Consider the following 22,299-nt stretch of genomic DNA (forward strand, 5'->3'; position numbering starts at 1 on the left):
TGCCCAGATTGACAGATCCTCAGAGCTCAGCCTCCTGAGTAGTTTAGATTACAGGCATGAACCACGAGCATGCAGCAAGTTGAGCTTTTTTTACTTCGACTTACTCCCTCATCCAAATAAGACAGGACCCTCACTGGTAGAGGCAGGCCCAGCATTTGGGAGACAGGATTTTTCAAGAAAGACAGCAGACAGTGTTTGGGGCCTTTGTACCATGAACAGTGAATGGGAGTGAAAACCCCATACATTCATGCTTTTCCTAGATTCCTTCCTCCTGGGAATATGGTACATCCTTCCATTTCTCTCAAACTTTCTCCTTCCCTCAGGCCTTGGTTCTCTGGAGAGCTCAGCCTTGTTCTTCTGTACAAGAGTCTTTATGGAAAGTTTTCCTTGTAGGTTGCCTAACTCCATGCAGTACCTTGCCAATGTCTGTCTTTGGCAGCACCTATCCCTGCCAGTATGGGTCTTTGGCAAAAGACTGGGTTTCATTGATGGGACATTCATGGTCCCAGCATTTTTGCAGTTGGGTACCTTCTTGCCCAGTAGAGAGTTGGATTTTATGTGGCTTCCTGGTGGAGAGATGGTCCTTATTCCAGAAAATGCTGGGTTTTCCTTGCTTTCCATTTCCCACCCTCCATTCTTCTAGAGAACTTTCCTTTTGAAGTCCCTGGGGAAGAAGGCCATGAGGCATTCTTCTAGGGCTCCTGAGTTTGTGCAGACTGCCTGATAGTATATGTGTTTGTGTGTGTGTGTGTGTGTGTGTGTGTGTGTGTGTGTGTGTGTGTGTGTGTACTAGGGCTTGAACTTGGGACCTTTGCACTCTCCTTTAGCATTTTTGTTTTACCACTTGAGCCATACCTCCACTTCTGGCTTTATTCTGTTTACTTGGTGAGAAAAGTCTCTTAGATACATCTGTCCAGGCTAACTTTGAACCTTGTTCCTAAGATCTCAGCTCCCTGAGTAGGATTAAAGATATGATTCACTGCCACCTGGCCCTGACAGTTGTTGACTTTGCCTCCTGACTGCAGCCATCCTTCCCAGCTATGTGAAGCTACCAGTTTCAGGGCCCAGCCTGGGCTGTGGGCTCATGCACATGCCTTTGTGTGCCCTGCAGAGCCCTCATCCTTTATTCTTTCTCCCACTAACCTTCCTCCTCCGCCCCTGCCACTCCCCCTCCCCCTCCAAGTTCCTTCTCAGAGCTTGGGTGATGTGGTTGTCATTGATGGGGTTGGGGTTGAATTGGGGTATAGAAAAGTCCTTATCCATCCTCTGACGTTGACCCTTTACACTGGGACTTGGAAAGGCACTCTCCCTCACTTAGGCAATGTCACTTGAGAAAGACACCTAGTGACAATAGGGCTAACACTGACAGCACTTTGCTTTGATTAAGGCTGTGAACTAAGTCAGTATGTTTTATTTCAAAGGAAATCAACCTTTGAAATAGAAAAGGGAGGACTAGAGGTATGGCTCAGATGGTAGAGCATCAGCACTCAATGAAAGCTTCAGATGCTAAGTTTGAGTCCTGGTCTTGAGCAAAAAGAAGCTCAGAGATAGTGCCCAGGCCCAGAGTTCAAGCTTCAGGACTGGGAAAAAGAAAAAACAAAACAAAACACCAAAAAAGCGTATCATGAGTTAGGTACTAGTGGTTCATGACTGTGATCCTAGCTACTCAGGAGGCTGAAACCTTGTTTGAAGCCAGCCCTGGCAGAAAAATCCATGATGTTGTTTTTTGGTCAGTCCTTGGGCTTGAACTCAGGGCCTGGACACTGTCCCTGAGCCTTTCTGTGCTCAAAGCTAGCACTCTATCACTTGAACCACAGCACCACTTCTGGCTTTTTCTATGTATGTGGTACTGAGGATTTGAACCCAGGGCTTCATGCATCCTAGGCAAGCACTCTACCACTGCACCACATTCCCAGCCTGTCCTTTAAGTTTTTATCTTTAACTACCAAATATCCAGAAGTGGAACTGTGACTCCAGTAGTAGAGAACTAGCTTTAAGAAGCTCAGGACGGTATGGTCACTGGTTGTTTACACCTATAATCCTTGCTACTCAGGAGGCTGAGATCTGAGGATCATGGTTCAAAGCCAGCCCAGGCAGGAAAGTATGAGACTCTTCAATTAAGCACCAGAAAAGCCAGAAGTGATGCTGTGGATCAAGTGGTAGAGCACTAGCCTTGAAAAGCTCAGAGATAGCACCCAGGCCCTGTGTTCAACCCCCAAAACTGGCACAAAAAACAAAACACACACACACACACACACACACACACAAAGCTCATGGACACTGGCCAGGCCTAGAGTTCAAGCTCCAGCACTACCAAAACAAACAAAAAACCTATCTTGGAACCTACATTCAAGAACTTCATGCAATGCTTCCTTTCCTAAGTGAGTTTCTTGGAAGAGGCTAAACATTTTATGGACTGAAATTCCATAAGATCAACAGTGGTTTGCCCTGTTTTTGTTTTGGGGGTGTTTTTGGTTGTTATTGCTGTTATTGTTTTTGATTTTTAAACAAGCACATTTTGATTTTGAAGTTCTATGGGAGTTTCCAGGGCCTACTTGTCCTCAATAGATGCCATCTGTGAAGACCCTTAATGGCCGCCATATTGGATTTCCTCAGACTGGTCCCATGGAAACCATGTAGGGCCATGCATGATGGGCCATCTGTCCAGTCACATAATTGTTTGGTGCCCACTGGGAAGTGTTTTAAAGAGTACTCATGGGGCCACTTGCATTGCGAAGGATGGAGGGGAGATGTGAATACACATGTATGTAAAAGTGACTCATAGGCTGAATATAATACCAGCTAACAGATTCAACATGAGTATCTGAGTTTGAGATCTTAATGTCTGCCACTAACCTGTTCTGCTCACCCTGGAATCCAGAACCATCCCTAGTCACTGACCACAAAGGCCGCCTAAGGAAGGAAATGTGTGCTCTCAGGAGTTCAATTTAAGAACACAAAAATTTTATTGAGTCCCAACTCAGTGACAAAACAGAAAATGATTTGTTAGCTTGTCACTGGGAAGAGAGTTTATTATGTCTGCTGGTGGTATAAACAGTGGCCAGTTTCTGTCAACCTTTACGGAAATACCTTTTTTTTTTTTCTTAGTTTTAAATGTGAACTGTAAACCGACGCTACCTCAGTTAAGAATTTTTTTTTCAATACTTAAACTGTGGGGAGAAGATGGAGGGGTGCCAGAGAAAACATTCTCATTTAATAGTGTTTGAACATGGGACTGCAACCCAGTTTGTAGCGGGGCTCTGCGAAGAAACCACAACTAATCCTTCATCGCAGCTGTCTGAACTCTTGATCATCTGCCATCCCCCAAACAGCGACTTCTTTTTTTCTGGTGACTCCAGGCTTGAATGACCTAGTGTGGAGAGTTGAAACTATGTACAAGGGAGGGGTGGGGAGAGGAAGGAAACTTAAGTGAGCCTCAGCCAAAGGTTTTTATGCATTGATCTTCCTGTGTCTGCAGCCAGGAGCCAGGCTGGTCCCCACGCCTGTTTCTGTCCCTGCAAGAGGAGACAGCACCACAATCTACCTTTGCCTAGACTGACCCACTTTCTTTGCAAAAACAAAAGTCAGGAGCTCTGATGTGGTAGATAAGAGTACTTTTGTCTTCAGAGCACACACAGCAGTGGCCAGATCCCAGTACCTAATGCTGTCTGCCATAGCTATCTGGCTTTGGTTGCATGTTGATCTGGTTTGATTTTTTTTTTTCTTGGAGCTAGTAGGTAAGATCTTGGAACTTCATTTTATAAGCAACAACAGGAGCTGGGTGTGGTGTTACATGCCTATAATCCCATCACTCAGGAGGCTGAAGCTGAACGGTTATATATTTTAAACTAGTCTGGGGTATACAGTAAGTCTGTCTCAAAACAAATAGGGCTGAGTGTATGTGGTGGACATACCTGTAATCCACACGACCCAGGAGATAGTGACAGGAAGATCGTGGTTTGACAGCATCTAGACGTAAAAATTCAGTGAGACCCCCTCATTCTCAAAAATGCTAAGAAGAAAAAAGATTAGGGACATAGTTTAAGTAGTAGAGCTCATGCTGGAGCAAGCATTAAGCCCTGAGTACAGTCTCCACTGCCACCATATGAACAAGGAAAAGAAGAAAGAAGCAATGTGGCCAAGATAGAAGACAGCAGTTTTCTCTCTCACTCAGGGTAGCTATGAGGAAGCCAAACCATGAATGTTATTGCTGGGGTCTTTGAGTTGTAGCAATATATACAACTGTCTTAAGTTCTGTAGGAAATTAGAACCTGAAAAATAGTTGAAAATAGAAACTTAAAAAAAAATCACTTAAAAATGTTTCATTTTGCTTATTTCCTGCTGTTTTCCTTTCTATCCCCTGGATGAGAGTTTCCTAGCCACACCCAGCCATTCCAGGACACATGTAATAAGTAAGCTCTGTTTTCTCAAATCCATGAAAGATCTGACATTCATTTAACAAAGCACTAAGGAATACTGGCACTCAGAAAGTGAAGGTGGTCACTCCTGCTAGTCCTGAACTAGCCAGGACCTGGTAAGGCAGCCAAACTTCTTCTTCCTACACAGGAGATCTTGGATCTGTTTCAAAAAAGGACCTCAAACATCCTCAGACATGACTGCCAACATAGCAGATCCATGTGTTCCTAAAGGGCAAGCAAGGGGACAGAAAAGAGGAGGCAGGTGGAAAGAAGGAAAAAAGTCCATGTTAGCCAGGCACTGTTGTCTCACACCTGTAATTCTAGCTACTCAGGAGGCTGAGATCTGAGGATCACAGTTCAAAGCCAGTCCAGGCAGAAAAGTCCCTGAGACTCTTATCCCCAGCTAACAACCAGTAAACCAGAAGTAGAGCTATGGCTCAAATTAGTAGAGCACTAGCCTTGAGCTGAGGGACAGCGCCCAAGCCCTGAGGTCAAGCACCATGACCGACCAAAAAAAAAAAGTCCATGTTAGTTTAGATGTCAGCTCTTAGAAGACAGATCAACACAGGGATGTTGGTGACTTCATCCCAGGAGTTCCCAAGGTTGCAGGAGAAAGTGGATTGGACAGGAATGGAGGTTTAAGGAATGAATTTGAGCACTGATTAGTGTCCTGTATCAGAAGCCTTGAGCAAGTGGAGTGCTCTCAACAGAAGGTATGTAGACAGGATGCAGGCCTAGCTGGCAAGGGTATGGATGCTCTCTTGTTGGTTCAGCTTCAGCCCTATCTCACTGTGGCCTAGTGCATGGATGATACCATAAATCAAGCCCCATCTTAAAGAGCTGGCCTATTGTATCCCCGGGCAACCAGTCTAGCCAGGTAAATGGGTATTCTTAGGTGCTTAACTACGGAATTTTTTTTGTTGTTTTTTGGTTGGTCATGGGGCTTGACGTCAGGGCCTGGTTACTGTCCCTGAGCTTTTCTGCTAGCACTCTACCACTTTGAACCACAGTTCCACTTCCTTGTTTCTTGGTGGTTAATTGGAGATCAGATTCTCACAAACTTTCCTGCCCTGGCCTGGTTTGAACCATGATCCGCTGATCTCGGCCTCCTGAGTAGCTAGGATTACAGGCGTGAGCCACCAGCACCTGGCTCTAATAAGTATTTTAGTGTGTTCTGGTACTAGGACTTGATCTCAGAGCCTGGACACTGTCCCTTAGCTTTTTAGCTCAAGGATAGCACTACACCACTTAAGCCTCAGCTCTACTTCTGGCTGGTGATTAACTGGAGATAGTCTCATTCTGCCAGGGATAGCTTCAAATGTTATCATCAGATCTCAGCCTCCTAAATTGCTAGGATTAGAGACAAGAGCCCCCAGCTCCCAGCACTAATGAGCATTTCAATAGGAGATACTGAGGGAATCTAGAAAAGGGTTCAGCTGCCTGGTGAGGATCTGGGTGGGATCTTTACAGTATTCACACATGCAGGCTTTGAAGGCGTAGATGCTCAGTGGTGCCACAGTGCATATGGCATTGATGCCGGAAGTCTTTGAGCTTTTTTTCTACCTTTACCTGATTCCTATGTCCATGTTGGCTGAGATCCCTTGCCTCTAACATTGCAAATGGAACATGCCTACAATAGATTGCAGAGTGAGGGATGAGGTTGGGTTCTTAATATATTTGCTTCTTCCTTTTTTTTTTTTTTTTTGCCAGTCTAGGGTTTGAATTCAGAACCTAGGCACTGTCCCTGAGCTTTCTTTCTTTCTTTTTTTTGTTGGTCCTGGGGCTTGAACTTAGGACCTGGGCACTGTCCCTGAGCTTCTTTTGTTCAAGGCTAGCACTCTACCCCTTGAGACACAGCACCACTTCTGGCTTTTCTGTTTATGTGGTACTGAGGAACTGAACCCAGGGCTTTGTACATGCTAGGCAAGCACTCTACCACTAAGGTACATTCTTAGCCACATTGGCTTCTTACAAGCCACAGCTAGACAGTAGCTTTTTCTTCACAAGTCAGAGTTCTTTTTTTTTTTTTTTGCCAATTTTAAATATATTTATTTAAGACATTGCATTTTCTACTTACAATACAGTGCTTTATAAAGTGCAATGTTTATATTTTTCCCTGTGTACATGTTCCATATTCAAGTATTGAGAATGCCCAGAAATTTACTGCAGCAATTTACCTTTTAAAAACTGCTATTAGAAAAGCCAGAGTTCTTGTCCTTAGCATCTTTCTGTTACTGAAACTGTGGTTGGAGTCTTTGCTATTTTTTTTTTTTTTGCCAGTCCTGGGACTTGAACTCAGGGCCTGGGCACTGTCCCTGAACTTCTTTTGTTGAAGGCTAGAGCTCTACCACTTGAACCACAACGCCACTTCCAGCTTTTTCTGTTTATGTGGTACTGAGGAATTGAACCCAGGGCTTCATGCATGCTAGACAGCACTTTACCACTGAGCCACATTCCCAGCCCTTTGTTATTCTTTGATGCTTCTCTTAATCCTGCCCACAACCTTTGCTGACAGACTCTCCATCTAACCCTCCTGGCCCACAGGCATATACCTCTATGTTGGGGTGAGGAAAAGACAGAAGGAAGAGGGGCAAGAACTCTATAGACATCCCAGAAATCCTGCAGCAAGAGGTAATATAGCTGAGGTTTGGCTTCAAGAGAGTGGTAGTTTAATTAATCAATTGATTGATTAAGTAATTTATTTATTGTTGGTTGTGGGCCTGAACTCTGGGCCTGGGCGCTGTCCCTCAGCTCTTCAGCTCAAGGCTAGTGCTTTACCACTTGAGCCACAGCACCACTTCTGGCTTTTTCTGCTTATGTGATGCTGAGGAATCAAACCCAGGACCCTATGCATGCAAGGAAAGCACTCTACTACTGAGCCACCTTCCCAGCTCCAAAAGTGGTATGTAATACAGCAGGTATTAAGACATTTTTTTCAAGATTACTAGAGAGTCTTTCAAACAAAAGGAGTATGTTGAGTGTGGCTCATGGAAAGGCAAAGATCAGGAAGATGGTGTTCTGAGGCCAGCCTGGACAAAAAGTTAGTGAGATACCATCCCAACTAAAAGCTGGGCATGATAGTATGTGCCTGCCATCCTAGCAGTACAGCATGTGTAAATAGGAAGATCTCAGTCTAGGTCAGCTCAGACAAAACATAAGAAACTTTTAGAAAAATAACTAAAGCAAAGTCAGGAGTATGACTCAAATGGTAGAGTGCCTCGCTTGTAGCTAACCCAGAAACAAAATAAATCTAGTGCTAGGTGATGGTGGCTCACTCATGTAATCCTATCTACTTAGGAGGCTGAGATCTGAGGATTGCAGTGCAAAACCAGCCCAGACAGGAAAGTCTGTGAGATTCATCTTTGATTAACAACCAAAGAGCCAGACATGGATCTATGGATCAAGTGGTAGAGTGCTAGCCTTGGACAAAAAAGCTCAAGAATAGAGTTCAGCCCTGGACCAGCACCCTAAAAATATATAAATAAACAAATAAATAAGCTAACAACTGTTTGGCGAAATAATTTTTTATTTTAAATATATCAGAAGCTTTGTGTTAATGAAACCTCCTTAAACATTTACCAGTCTCAAGCGTTTATAATGACATACTATTTAGGTTTATAGTATTTCAGTCATTCCCTTTTGATACATATTTTTAGATCCTGTAACATTTAGATTATACCAAATCAATAAAAACTTCCAAACTGATGTGCTGGATTTATTTTGCCGTCTGAGTCTTCAAAATAATACTTTATATGGATTAATAATTTGCAATAAATTTATTAACACATTTTAATTAATATTACTTCCTTGTGTGCTGGTGTAAATTCAGTATTTTGAATTATTACATAATCATAGTTACTGGAATAATCCCATCGTTGAGACAGAGGTTATTTTTATATAGTTACAAATAGAAATGTTATCTTGCAATAGATTAGAATTTGATTTAACAATATGTACAGTCTCTGGCTTTTATTCTGTTGTGTTCTGCTTTGGCTACACACAGAAAGCGTTTCTTATTCTAGATTTCATCTGATGCATAGTATTCCACCTTACCTCCACAGTCCCTCATCTTACCCAGTTGTGGTGATTAAGATCTTTGATTATGCGATACTCTCTCCTGACTATTTAGTCTATTATTTTTCCAAAGGTTGCACAGAAGAGAGAGCTCAAGGTAGCCAATGGCTCTCAAATTTTACTACATATCAGAACTACCCGTAGGGGCTTGTTAAAACACAGAGCTAAGCCGGGGGCTTGTAGCTCACACTTATAATCCTAGCAACTCAAGAGGCTGAGATAGGAGAATCACGGTTCAAAGCCAACTGGGGCAGAAAAATCTGTGAGAATCTCATCACCAATTAGTTACCAAAAAGGCCAGAATAGAGCTGTGGCTCAAGTGGTAGAGCACTAATCTTGAGCAAAGGAGCTCAGGGACAGTGCCCAGGCCCTGAGTTCAAGCCCTGGGACTGGCATAAAAACAAAAAAACTCAGAGCTAGCTCCACTCCCAGGTTTTCTGTCTCCTGAGTGGGATGGGATTAGAGACTCTGTATCACCAACAAGCCCCATGGTTGTACTGACGCTGCAGGTTAGAGAACCACCATTTGAGATTTAATGTTAGAATACTTTCTGAGACACAACCCAATGTCTGGGTGAAGAATAGATCAGTCCAGATCATCCATGTTCCTTTTAAATCCTCCTCTTTTCCATCAAGTGGGTACCAATCCTTAAATCCTAGCCTTTGACCATCTTCAAACATTTTTTTCCTCCGATGTTATTCCCTTTTACTGGAGAAAGAGTTAATTTATGAGGGGTGGTACTGGGGTTTGAATTCAGTTCTTCATGCTTGCTAGGCAGTGAGCACGCCTCTGGCCTAGAAATAGTTAATTCTGAGAGAGGAAAACTAGATTGAGTTTTGTTATAAGTCTTAATAGAAATTTCTACTAGTTGTCCACTGCCTCTAGACACAGACTGTTCCAGGCGAGTGAATAGAAATGGTCCTTACTGGTACAAAGCTCACGTTGGTTTTGAAAAATGATGGGCTATCCTACAGAATGGAGGAGACAAGGATGAGTGTGTATCTTCATTCACCTCTCCAAAGCAAAATGTCAGTCATAAACTCTCTTCAAGGCTTGGCCCCTTATAATCTTAGCTATTCAGGAGCTGAGATCTGAGGGTCAGCTCAAAGCCAGCCTAGGCAGGAAAGTCTGTGAGACTTATCTCCAATAAACTACCCAAAAAGCTGGAAGTGGAGCTATGACTCCAGTGGTAGAGCAAAAGAAGCTCATCTATGGCTCCCAGGCCCTAGGTTCAAGCCCCAGAACTGACAAAAAAATAAAAACAAGAAGTTCAAAAAACCCTTCAGTTCTGTGAAAAGAAACCTAGTTTCTAGACTATGTCTTGGTTCTTAGCTGATTTGCCTCAGCCATATCACAACATTAAAAGGAAATAACTCATTATTCTTCCATATCCCATTCAACAACTAAACATCTATATCCTAAACAACATTTCCTTCAAAGGCTTTGTTTAACAAAACTAGTTTCAGGACAGGGATCTTCTTTCTTTAAAAATCAAAGACAATAGTTGGATGAAACAAGAAGTGATTTTTAACCTTCTGTTGGAATTAAGTCCAAACCCAGACCTGGGATTAGGGCATCAGTTCCAGGCCAGATGACTAAGGAGATGCTGACATCAATGATGCCATCAAACCTTCCTGCCCCACTACCTGCCTCCAGAGTCACGACTCAGCCTGTAGAATAAAACCTGAGGAAGAAAAGATGAGCCCCACTCAACCTGCACTCTTGTGAATTATCAGTGTGATGTGTGCCTCCCACTTCATTCTGCACCCAGTGGCTCACAGAGAGCCCATTCGAATGGCAACTTAGACCTTCTCCATCTCAATCTGCTGATGGTAGTGCCGGGTCTGCCTCTGGCCAAGATTCAGCTTGTATACAGAGCTCTTGTGCTGGCACCTGCGGTAGCCCCACACAGCTCCCACGCTTGCCAGGAGCAGCAGCAGGCACAGGATGGTAACAATGGTAGCAATCACAGGGCCTTTGCTGAGGTTGGGACATGCATCCCCCACACATGGCTCCACGGTTGGAAGAAACTCCTCTTCACTTGCACCTGGCCCAGGACCTTCCTGTCCCAGGAAATCCTCAGACAACAGGTAAGGGAAGCTCTCCTGGGTCGTAGAAGCTGTGGTTTGTACTGGAAGTTGGGTGGATGCCATGCTACTTGAGAACATGTGGCTAGGAACCTGTTGGACAGTGATGGTTGTTATTGTGTCCAGGGTAGAACTGGTGTGCTCATTGGGCAGGGTGGCCAATGGAGGAGACTTCTCTGTGGTGAGTCTCCAAGGAATAGTTGACTTATATGTGGTCAAATCCCCATCTCCATCATACGGATGCTCATTCTCAGACACATTCATGGGAGCCAGTGGAAGAGTTGAACTGTGGGTCATGCGAGTGGTAGTTCTGGGCTTCTTAACCTCTACAAGAATGAGCTGATCAGGAGTCACGGGAACATTCTCATCCAGTCCTACTGACCCATCACTCTTGTCCCCATCATCCTCTGCTTCTGCCTCTACCTTCTTCCAAGCCCCATCGGTCACAGGGTAGCCATCTAACCAGGATTCATCACTGCTGCTCACCACTGGGTCCCCTGCTTTACTGTCGTTCCTGTCCACAAATGGTCCTGAGGGGCCATCCGTATGACCATAGATCAGCTTGGTTTCAGGTTCACCTGTCACCAGGCTGATCCCACTGTGGTTGTCTCCAGTAGAAAATTGCTTTGTAGTGCCATTGTCGGCTTCCTTTTCCAACTCTGACTTATGGAAAGTCTCAGCAGGAAACCAGATGGAGGATTTCTGGTTCAGTTGGGACTGTGGCAAGTCTGTAGGGGTACTGCTTCCAGCGCCAGGCAAGCCTGTGGTTGGCACAAAGGCTTTTTCTTGGGCTACATTTTCTCTCCCCATAGAAATTAGGACCAGGCGGTCCTGTTTGGGTATCTTTTCAGATGTGTCTTCCTGACCCCTGTCCTCTTCAGCCTCTGCTCTGGAATCTTCCATGACCTCTCGGAATGAAACAGATCTGTCATCGGGAAAATTGTCTTCGTAATCGATATGCGCCTCAGTCTCACCTGCAAAGAAAGAAGAAAACCTATCAGGCAGAGAGTGATTGCAGGGGGGAAAAAGAAAGCACAAGACTGGAAGAGAATGCCCAGGACGGCCATCTTTCACACGGGCGATGACTATGCACACAGGTAATCGTAAAGAATCACATCTAGAACATTATAATTTGTATGTGAGTTTACCCAGGACATTGGGTCTATATGAAATACAAAACACTAAGCAGATCTCTATGGTGGCAATGAAGAGAAAGCAAAACAAAAATTTAAAGGATGCCATTTACAACTACATAAAAAAATAAAACACATGAGAAGCCGGGCGCTGGTGGCTCATGCCTGTAATCCTAGCTACTCAGGAGGCTGAGATCTGAGGATTGCGGTTCAAAACCAGCCCGGGCAGGAGAGACCGTGAGACTCCTATCTCCAATAAACCACCAGAAAACCGGAAGTTGCGCTGTAGCTCAAGTGGTAGAGCGCTCGCCTTGAGCTGAAGAGCTGAGGGACAGCGCCCAGGCCCAGAGTTCAAGCCCCACGACCGACAAAAAAAAATAAATAAATAAAACACATGAGAAAAATTTAACAAAAAGTTTGCAAGACTTCTACAAGAAACAGTAGAAATATTAATGAACTCAGAGCCAGTGGCCAATGATTACAATTTTAGCTACTCAGAAGGCTGAGATCTGCAGATCAAAGAAAGAAGGAAGGAAGGAAGAAAATTCCACCAAAAGCATGTGTGCAAGTACACACACACACACACACACACACACACACACACACACACACACACACAGAAACAAGGCTTATTTATTTATTTGTTACTACTGGGGCTTGAGCCCCCAGTGCCTCATATTCACTTGGGTTTTTCTGTTCACAGCTGGTGTTATACTACTTGAGGCACACTTCCACTTTAGGCTTTTTGCTGGTTAACTGGAGATAAGAGTCTCTAAGATTTGTGTGCCTGGGCTGGCTTCACGCTGTGATCCTCAGATCTCAGCTTCCTGTATAGCCAGGATCATCGGATAGCTGGCTCTTATAAAATTTTATTGGGGGGTGAATATGAAATTTAGGAGGGACATTACAGTTTTTTTTGAGATTTGAACTTTGTGCTTGCAGGAAAGTACTCTACCACTTGAGCTACAGCGCCACTTCCAGTTTTCTGGTGGCTTATTGGAGATAAAAGTCTCACAGCCTTTCCTGCCTGGGCTGGTTTTGAACCACAATCCTCAGCCTCCTGAGTAGTTAGGATTGCAGGTGTGAGCCACCAGCACCCGGAATCCTGGTTAGATTTGAGGTAGGGTCTTGCATTTATGTCCAGGTCAGCCTAGACAGCCATCCACCCTATTCATGTTTCCCATTCTAGTTGACAGGCATATACCACCACACTCAACTATTGCTTAAGACAGGTCTTGCTACTTTATATCCAGGCTGGCCTTGGACTGTGATCCTCTCAATCTCCACCTCCCAAGTAGAGCTGCAATAATAGGTATGCACTACCAAGGTCAGTTGAATATGAATATTTTAAACTTAGAACCTATACTAAATATAGTAAAGAAATTTTACCCACAGCAAACAAATATAGAAAAGGGAAAGGAACTGAGTACTGGTGGCTCACGCCTGTAATCCTAGCTACTCAGGAGCCTGAGATCTGAGGATCATGGTTCAAAGCCAGCCCAGGCAGTAAAGTTCATGAGACTACTAGAAAACTGGAAGTGGTGCTGTGGCTTAAAGGGATAGAGTGCTAGCCTTGAGCAAAAGAGCCCAGGGACAGTGATCAGGTCCAAGTTCAAGGCCTATGACTGACAAAAAAAAAAAAAAAAGGAAAAGAAAAGGGAATAGTATATTGCAGCAAATTCCAAAATCTAGTTTCCAGGAAAAGAAGCAGAAGATTCCAGAGCCAAGTAGAGAGAGGCCTGCTTCAACTCTTAGCCTATCCTTGTCTCCTTCCTCTACCCTCTCCCCCTCAAGAAAAGGTGTGCTGGAGCCTGGCACTGGTGGCTCAAGTCTGTAATCCTAGCTACTCAGGAGGCTGAGATCGGAGGATCACGGTTCAAAGCCAGCCCTGGCAGGAAAGTCCGTGAGACTCTTATCTCCAATAAACCACTAAAAAACCAGAAGTGGTGCTGTGGCTCAAGTGGTAGAGCGCTCGCCTTGAGCTGAAGAGCTGAAGGATAGTGCCCAGGCCCAGAGTTCAAGCCCCACGACTGACCAAAGGCTGTGCTGGGAATAGACACATCCTGGGAGAAGAAAAGTGTGGAGAGAGACGAGACAGGTGATAATCAGGAGGGTCAATTTTTTTGGAGAGAACTCAAAATATTTAGACTTCACATTGTGCAGGTACCAGGAAGTTTGATATAGGACATTTTGAAAGAAAAATTGAGACCACAATTTTTAAAACAAACCAAGGTAAAACTACTCGGCATTCAGCCATGTTGTCTTGTGACTATCATTCTTTCTTCAAGATGGAAGGGAAAGGCTTGTGAAAGGCAATAAGCCTAACAGAGAAAATACTAGCTCAAGAGCAGGAAAAATTCTTTGCCATTGCTTCCCACTACAGACCTGAACAGTTTACACAAAGTGTACATTATTTAGCCCAAAGAAAAGTAACAAAAAAACAGAATATAGAAAGGATGGCTTTGAATTTTGGGAATGAATTGCGGATGAATGTAACATCTGAATTAAAAGTCAATTACAGCTCACAGCTATAATTTTAGCCACTCAGGCTGAGATCTGAGGATTATAGTTTGAAGCCAGCCTGGACTGGAAAGTCAATGAGTCTCATCTCCAGTTAATCACCAAAAATTCAGAAGTCAGCCAAGTGCGGGTAGCTCAGTCCAGTAATTCTAGCTATTCAGGATGCTAAGATCTGAGAATCGTGGTTGAAAACCGGCTCAGGCAGGAAAGTCTGTGAGACTCTTATCTCTAATAAACCACCAGGAAACCAGAAGTGGTCCTGTAGCTCAAGTGCTAGAGCACTAGCCTTGAGCTGAAAAGCTCAGGGGCAGTGCCCAGGCCCAGAGTTCAAGACCCATGACCAAAATAAATAAATAAATAAACCAGAAGTAGAGCTGTGGCTGAAGTTATAGAGCACTAGCCTTGAGAAGAAACGCTCAGAGACAAGGCTGACTCTGAGTTCAAGGCCCAAGACCAACACCAAAAACAAAACAAGCAAAACAACAAAAGGTCAAAGCCGAGTGCCAGTGGCTCATGCCTGTAAACCTAGCTACTGAGAGTGCTGAGATAGTTTTGAGGATCACAGTTCAAAGCCAGCCCAAGCAGAAACGTCTGTGAGACTCCTACCTCTATTAAACACCAAAAAAGCAGGGCTGGGAGAATGTGGTTCAGTGGTAGAGTGCTTGCCTAGCATGCATGAAACCCTGGGTTCAATTCCTCAGTGTCACACAAATAGATGTAACTCTGTGACTCAAGTGGTAGAGTACTAGCCTTGAGCAAAGGAGGCTCAGGGACAGTGCCCAGGCTGAGATCAAGCCCCATCAACCCCCAGGACTGGCAAAAAAAAAAAAAAGCCCAAAGTGGAGCTGTGGCTCAAGTGGTAGAGTGATAGCCTTGAGCAAAAGGAACTCAAGGAAAGGATCTAAGCCCACAGTTGAATTCCCAGGACTACCAAATAAATAAGTAAATAAAAATAATATGCGGAGCAGGGTGTGGTTGCACATACTTATAATCCCAACTTCTCACGTAGTGGATGTAGGAAGCTTGAAAGTTCCCTCTCAAGAACAGTCTGGGCAAAGTTAGGGAGCCCTTGTCTGAAATGCAAAGTTGGCTGCTAATGTCTCCCATCTGTAATCCTTGCTACTTGGAAGGCTGAAATCAAGAGGATAGTGGTTTGAGGCCCACCAGCCTATGTGAAAAAAGGTCACAAGATTGCTTCTCAACTGATAGTTACTTTAGCATACCTGTCATTCTAAATTACATAGAAATCTGAGATTAGGAGGATCACAGTTCAGGCTAGCCCTGGGCAGAAAAGTCTGCAGGACTCCAGTGTTGTAGTGTGTGCTGTTGTCCCAACTACGATGGAAAACCTAAAATAGGCAGATTGAGATCCAAGCATTCACCCACAAAAAGTGAGACTCTGAAACATAAACAGGACAAAAAGGGATAAAAGTGTGTTTCAGAAACAGAGCACCTGCCTATTAAGCAGAAGACCCTGAGTTCAAACTCTAGTACTATCAAAGTAAAGAAAAAGAAAAGAAAAGCTTCACAAGTAGGCAGGAAGACAGAGGGGGAAAAAAGGACAGAGAGTAGATGGGACCGAAAATAATGAAGACAGTAGTGCTAAATTCGAATCTATTGATGCTTAACTATAAATAGATTAGTGCTACAACCAAAAGACAAAGATTGTTGGCCTAGATAAGAAAATACAATTTTGCCAGGTTTGGTGGTTCACTCCTGTAATCCTAGCAGTAGGAAGGCTAAGACAGGAGGATGAAGATTTTAAGGCCAGCTTGGGCAACATAGTGAGATCTCTGTCTCAAGAAAAAGTCAGCCTGGTGCTGGTGGCTTACGCCTATAATCCTAGCTACTCAGGAGGTGGAGATCTGAGGATCTCAGTTCAAAGCAGGAAAGTCTACAAGACTCTTATCTCCAATTAACTCCCAAGAAACCAAAAGTAGAGCTGTGGCTCCAAGGATAGTGTGATAGCCTTGTACAAAAAGCTTGAGGACAGCAACCAGGCAAAAACCTTCTAGGACTTTTTTTTTTGTCGGTTATGGGGCTTGAACTCTGGGCCTGGGCACTGCCCTGAGCTCTTCAGCTCAAGGCTAAGGATCTACCACTTGGGCCATGGCGCCACTTCCAGTTTTCTGGTGGTAATTGGAGATAGTTTCAGGGACCGAGGGTGGGGGAGTGTAGTTGTGGAGATGGGAGGGCAGGGATGGTAGGGGAAAAACAAAGGAGGAGGCAACAATGCTTGATAAGAAATGTACTCATTACCTTGCTCATGTAACTGTAACCCCTCTGTATGGTATTTTCACAATACAAAAACTTATTTTTTTTTAAAAAAAGAGTCTCACGGACTTTCTTGCCTAGGCTGGCTTTGAAACACGATGCTCAGATCTCAGCCTCCTGAGTAGCTAGGATTACAGGCGTGAGCCACCAGCACCTGGATAAGGACATTTCTATACATTTAGAAATACCAAACATCTAAATAATTCCTGGTCAAAGAAGTACAATGGGCGCTGGTGGCTCACGCCTGTAATCATAACTACTCAGGAGGTTGAGATCTGAGCATCGTGGTTCAAAGCTAGACAGAGGCAGGAAAGTCCATCAGACTCTTATCTCCAATTAACCACCAGAAAACTGGAAGTGGAGCTGTGGCTCAAAGTGGTAGGGTGCTAGCCTTGAGCAAAAAGAGCCCAGAGACAATGAAAACACAAGCCAGGTGCCAGTGGCTCACAAATGTAATTCTAGAAAAAGATAAAGGCATATTTTAACATTCAAGCCAGTTTCCACCAACAGCACTGTCTCTTCTTCTCCCCAGACTGGGCTGGAGTCTGCCCCGGGCTCTGCCATCGGGGCCTGTCACCCTCAGCTCTCTCTGCACTGTTCCTTTGGGGTCACCTGCTGAGCACAGGGTTTGCAGAGGAAACGATGGGTTCTAAGGCACACTCAGAGGCCAAAGGCCACGCTGGCTGCCACCCTCAATTCGTGAAAATGAGCTGGCTGCAGGTGGGCACTGTGAGACCCACATTCTCAACAAAACCCACACTTCCTGCATCAGGGCAGGGGGGCTCCTCGCAGCGTCTTCAACGGGATGCTGGGAGTTTGAGCCAAACGAAGGGGGCCTCCCCTGGCCAGTTATCTTCTTATTCTCAAGTGCCTGAGCAAGTGCCTGTCACACGCCGACCTCACTGAGGACTGGGAGTTAGCGAGACAGAGGTGATGCAGTTCACAGCATTTCTCTCTGAGAATCACAAAGAGAAGACTTCCTCTGGAATGTCATCTCACTTTTCTGCTAATTGTTCTTTGTGGGGTTTTTTGTTTTGGTTTTGGTTGGTCCCGGGGCTCAAACTCAGGGTCTGGGCCCTGTCCCTGAGCTCTTTTGCTCTTTTGCTTACTTTGAGCCACATCTCCACTTCCGGTTTTCTGGTGTTTCATTGGAGATAAGAGTCTCAAGGACTTTCTTTCCCAGGATGGCTTTGAACCTCAATCTTCAGTTCTCAGCCACCTGAGTAGATAAGATTACAGGCATGAGCCACTGGTGCCCAGTGAGTCTATAATTCATTTTTTTTCTTGGTATGTATATGTGGTGGTATTGAGCTTGAACTCAGGGCCTGTGTGCTGTCCCTTAGCTTTTTTTTTTTTCCCTCAAATCCAGTGTCCTCCCACTTGAGCCACAGCTCCACTTTGGGTTTTTGCTGGTTAATTGGAGATATGAATTTCATGGACTTTTATGCCTGAACTGGATTTGAACTGTGATCCCCAGATCTCAGTCTCTTGAGTAGGTAGGATAGGTATGAGCTACCAATGCTTGGCTATTTCATATCCCTAGATAGGGTAAAACCCATCTAGATACCAGTAGGGTTTGGCACGTGGACCCCGTGCGGACTCAGTTGGAGACTGATGCGTAACCCAGCAAACACCCAGAACAGGGTCATGCCTGTGGCCTGCCCAGCTCCTCCATGAAACAACACATAGCAAGGTACTGGAAGGTACCAGACAGTCCATTTATGTTTGTTCAGTGAATGAGTGAGTGAAGAGGGGAAAGGGAAGTGATGAACGCCAGTTTTTTATAAAGCTTTATCTAGTCTGGGAGCCCATCAGCCCCAGTGTCATTCCATTCATGACAGACAGATGCAAACACATGATAAAGACCTTTGAGTTCCCATACTGAGGATAGTGGCTGTCTGCACAAGTCCTCCTTCTGTGTCAGTAGCTCATACCTGTAATCCCAGCTACTCAGGAGGCTGAGACCTGAAGGATCATAGTTCAAAGCCAGTCTAGCCAGAAAAGTGCTTGAGACTCCACCTCCCACTAATCATCAAAATGCTGGATGGGTGGATAAGAGTGCCAACTATGAACAAGAAAGTTTGAGTGAGAGTACAAGGCCCTATGTTCAAGTCTAGGAATTCGAGCTCCTTAATGGTACAGCTAGAATTTGGGAAAGGGCTGTGGGTAGGCCTGCCTCTTTCTGGATTCTTCAGGCCAGTCTCAGCTCATGTTGCTGTGTGAATGTGTGTGCACATCCTGCATGCTGAGCTACTCAAAGTCTTCCCAGAGGGAAGCCCAGGCCCCTGAGCCAAGCTTTTGCTGCCTCCTGCTCAGTTAACAGATTCTCAATGTGGTTCAGTTTTCCTGAGACCCCAAATGAACAAGGTCCTGTGAGTCTTTAGAACCAGCACCCTCTTTCTGAGAAAATACCCTAAGCTTCCTGCTTCTGACCTATTGAGGAACAATGAAATTACTCACTGAATTTCAACCAAAAAAGCAAATTCTTCACACAAGCTGGAGAAGCCCAGCTCTTTGCATGGCGGTGAGATGTGTCTATTCTCTCCTGGTGTTTTGGACTCCATGGCTCTGATTCCATTCCTCAACATCCTCAGCCTCTATACACCTTGCTCCCCGCCACCCCCCGCCCACCCCCTACCTGTGCTAACTACAGGCAGCTGTGCACTTATATTTGACTACTACTCTTGGAAAACAGAAGAAATAGAAGTTGGGAACAGCCAGGTGCTGGGGGGGGTCCATGCCTGTCATTTGCCAGAAAACCAGAAGTGGCACTGTGGCTCAAGTGGTAGAGTGCTAGCATTGAGCTAAAGAACTCAGGAACAGCGCCCAGGCCCTGAGTTTAAGCCCCATAACTGACAAAAAAAAAAAAAAAAGATTTCTGGAGCAAATGGAGAAAGTTGGCCGGTGTGCTGCTGGCTTTTCTTTCTCATTTCCTTTCCCTAAAAAAAATTGTATCTGGTATATTTAAAGTACATGATGTTATGAGACATACATAGTGAATCACATTCACCATATCCAACATCTTACATAATTGTCGGATATATATATATATATATATATATATTTATTTATTTATTGCCGTTCCTGGGGCCTGAACTCTGGGCCTGGGCTCTGCCCCTCAGCTCTTCAGCTCAAGGCTAGCGCTCTACCACTTGAGCCACAGCACCACTTCCTCTTTCTGCTTATGTGGTGCTGAGGAATCGAACCCAGGGCCTCATACAAAGGCAAGCACTCTACCACTGAGCCACCTTCCCAGCCCAATTACCGGATTTTTTATTTTCATAAATATATGAAAACATATTTAGCATAAATTTCATATCTGTGTGTGTGTGTGTGTGTGTGTGTGTGTGTGTGTGTGTGTGTGCGAGTATTGGGACTTGAACTCAGGGCCTTGTGCTCTACTTGTTTTGTTTTGTTTTTCAAGGCTGGCATTCTACCACTTAAGCTATATCTGTACATCTGGCTTTTTGCTGGCTAACTAGTGTCACAGAGCTTTCTACCCAGGTGGCTTTGAATCACACAATCCCCAGATCTTATCCTCCCAAGTAGCTAGGCTTTCTAGCATGAGATACCAGTGACCTGGCTCATTGAATACAATTTTCTTACTTGAAGTTCTCATGTCTAAATTGAGCTAGGGACCGCAGTGCTGCCCTGCAATCCCAGCTACTAAGGAGGTTCTGGCAGGAGAATGGCTGGAGTCCAGGAGTTTAAGGCCCACCTGGGTCACATAGATTCCCATTTCAGTCAGTCAATCAGTCTCTAGACTTGTTCAGCCCACATAGCTGCTGTGTTGTGTCCTCTGACCTACATCTTCTAATTTCTTCTCCCCCTTTCACTTTTAGCCACTGTTTTGTTGTTGTTGTTTTGTTTGCTTGTCTTCCTCGGTAACTTTATCACCTGACTTGGCCAGGGACTGAAGTACACAGGACCAGCTACAGCCCTGGGGTGGCAACTCCTAACTCTGCCATGATCCATGTTGTTCATTGCTGCATTTTAGGTACCCACACACACCTTCCTCTTTCCTCCAGTCTTGGCTGCACAGCCTTTAAAAATAGTAATTTAAAAAAAGACAACCAGACATGCCAGAAATAACCAGCGGTTTAGTTAGGTTCTGAACAAATATGGTCATATGGACAAGGAGGTTCTAAATTCAGTTTGAGTCTCATGCTTGATTGTATGAAGCAAATGAAATCCAAAAACTGGAGAAAAACACAGACTGCAGTTAATTTAAGAAAACCAAAAAATGCCTTTAGAAATGAGGGAGAGGAACAGATGAACTTACTAAAACTGGTTTGGGTGCATGGCTCTAATGCACTGCTCTACCCAGAGTTTAGGGACCCCTGGGAGGAAGCACATTCAGGTGATATCAATATTGAGGTGCCACTGGCCTGGTTGAAATCCTCACTCTGTTTCTTTCTGGCTGTGTCACACAGGCAGGTCACCAAAGCATCCAGTACCTCAGTTTACCCATCTGTGAACTGGAACTAACAATTTCTATTCCTACATTTGTGAAGAATAAAACAAAGTTTATAAAACTCTTATAGAAAAGAGCATGGAGAAGCCAGGTGACTCACATTCGTAATCCTAGCTACTCAGTAGGCTGAGATCAGAGGATCAATAGTGTGAGGCCAATCTGGGCAGGAAAATTCATTAGTCTTATCTCCAATTAACTACCAAAAAGCTGGAAGTGGAGCAGTGGTTCAAGTGGTAGAGCTCCAGCCTTGAGTGAAAAGCTAAGGGACAGCACCCAGGCCCAGAGTTCAAGCTCCAGTACTGGCACAGAAAGAGAAGAAAAGAAGGGAGGGAGGGAGGAGGAGGAAGGAAGGAAGGATGGAAGGAAGGAAGGACGGAAGGAAGGAAGGAAGGAAGGGGCATGGAAGACTTCATGATGATGGAAATGTCCTGTACTTTGGTTGTGGTAGTTTCCGGAGTGTAACTACCTGTAATAACTCAGATAACTCAAATCACTCATTTTACATTGATCAAGATGCATGGTATTCATTAACTGATTTGTTGAATCAAAACCCCTTTGTACAACTACTTAAACATTGTATACTTCCCATGGGTATATGATATATAAATTTAATCTTAAAGCTCTTTAAAAAAAATCTCAAACTCCTGGGAGAGAGATGGCGTGGGCTAAGTGTTTGATTTAGCACATCTCTGTTCTCAGGGCCTGACTGGGGTGTGTGTCTTGTTTCCATGGCTGAGTCAGATCAGGGAAAGAAAGAGGGAGTCTGGATACTTGTTAATTGTCTCAGAGGTGGGGCATGGGGCTGGTGGGAGGTCCTCCTTGCTATCATCATTTTCCTGACTCAGACCAGAAAAAAAAGGATCGAAAGAACCTATGGGATCTGGGACAAGAGGTCTCAATGGCATTTATGAGCCGGTCTTTTTTTTTTTTTCCCTATAGGTACTGGGGCTTGGTACTCAGGGCTTGGGCTTTGTGCCTTAGCTTTTTTACTCAAGGCGGGAGCTCTATTACTTATGTAACAGCTCCACTTCTGGCTTTTTGGTGGTTAATTAGAGTTAAGAGTTTTATAGACTTTCTGCCCAGTCTAGCTTTGAACCACAATCCTCAGGTCTGAGATTCCTACCTCAATAACTAGGATTACAGGTATGAGCCATCGGCACCATGCTCTGAGCCTGTCTTTTTTTTTTTTTTTTCTTTTGTCAGTGTGGGACTTGAACTTGGTGCCTAACATTCTCCCTGAGCTCTTTTGCTCAGGGCTAGGGCTCTACTACTTTGAGCCACAGTGCCACCTCTACTTTCCTGGTGGTTAATTGGAGATG

This window comes from Dipodomys ordii, unplaced genomic scaffold, assembly GCF_000151885.1.
Source record: "Dipodomys ordii isolate 6190 unplaced genomic scaffold, Dord_2.0 Scaffold110, whole genome shotgun sequence".
NCBI classification, from domain to species: domain Eukaryota; kingdom Metazoa; phylum Chordata; class Mammalia; order Rodentia; family Heteromyidae; genus Dipodomys; species Dipodomys ordii.